General features: G+C 31.5%; 1 protein-coding gene across 1 annotated transcript in view; it reads right to left on the bottom strand.

Annotated features, from left to right (window-relative positions):
- Positions 1 to 1,017, bottom strand: part of LOC119588528 (glutamyl aminopeptidase-like) — an 8,705-nt gene that overhangs the window by 2,248 nt on the left and 5,440 nt on the right. The gene's annotated exons all lie outside the window — the stretch shown is intronic.

Below are 1,017 nucleotides of genomic sequence, written 5' to 3'. Positions count from 1 at the left end.
TTACTAAGATTTAAAATAATACTATACTGAAAATACTAGCTTTATTAAGATTACTAACATTATTAGACATAGAGTATTAGCTTACTCAGAATACAAACATTACTAGCCGTATTAATCTCACTTGACTTAGTATCAATATCGCGAGAGCTTACTAAGATTACTAACGTTGCTAGAATCCTGATAATAGCCATCTAAGATTACCAAGATTACTAGATTCACAATAATAGTTTTCAATAATTACTGACATTACTAGCCTCAGCATACTAGTTTATTAAAATCAATAGCATTATTAGACTCAATAATACTACTATTATTACGACTACTAATATGTATAATCGGAGCTAGTTTGCTTTTGATGATGACATACAAAATTATAAGATCAGCTAATTATGATTACTAGGTTGATTATAGACTTAGTGTGATTAATAGCATAACTAGTATTATTTTACCTAGATTGATATTAACACTACTTTACAAGATTTACATTACTAATTACTATTACTATTTTTCAATTAAACATGCAATTGCTAACTTATTAATCCTACAAACATCTTGAATTATTGAACTTACTAACATTACTGTAATCTATGAAGTTTCCCTACATACTACTGGTTTTCCTACACTAATTTTATTAATCAGATTACTAGGATCTAGGATAAGTGACTTACAAACTCTAACTCTAGTTCTGACCTATTTACTAACTTGCTCTCCATACCACAATCAGTGATACTGGTTTACTGACCCTACTACTTACTAACCCTACTGACTTACGGACCTTACTACGATCCAGCGATGCTTGACATACCTTACTAGATACAGCTAACTTACCAGAATCTTACTAGACTCAAAACCTTACTAGCAGCCAACTACAATCGAGAGATGCTAATTTCACCAACATTCCAAGCCTTAATTATCTCTAAGAGTACTAACATCCTAACCTTCCTAGGATTAGAGACTACTGACCTTACCAGCTCAACTTATTATAACCCAGAGACTTTCATTTCCCCCCCCAAAAAA

The sequence above is a fragment of the Penaeus monodon genome, chromosome 24 (genome assembly GCF_015228065.2).
Source record: "Penaeus monodon isolate SGIC_2016 chromosome 24, NSTDA_Pmon_1, whole genome shotgun sequence".
NCBI classification, from domain to species: domain Eukaryota; kingdom Metazoa; phylum Arthropoda; class Malacostraca; order Decapoda; family Penaeidae; genus Penaeus; species Penaeus monodon.
This window is presented reverse-complemented; position numbering and strand designations above follow the sequence as displayed.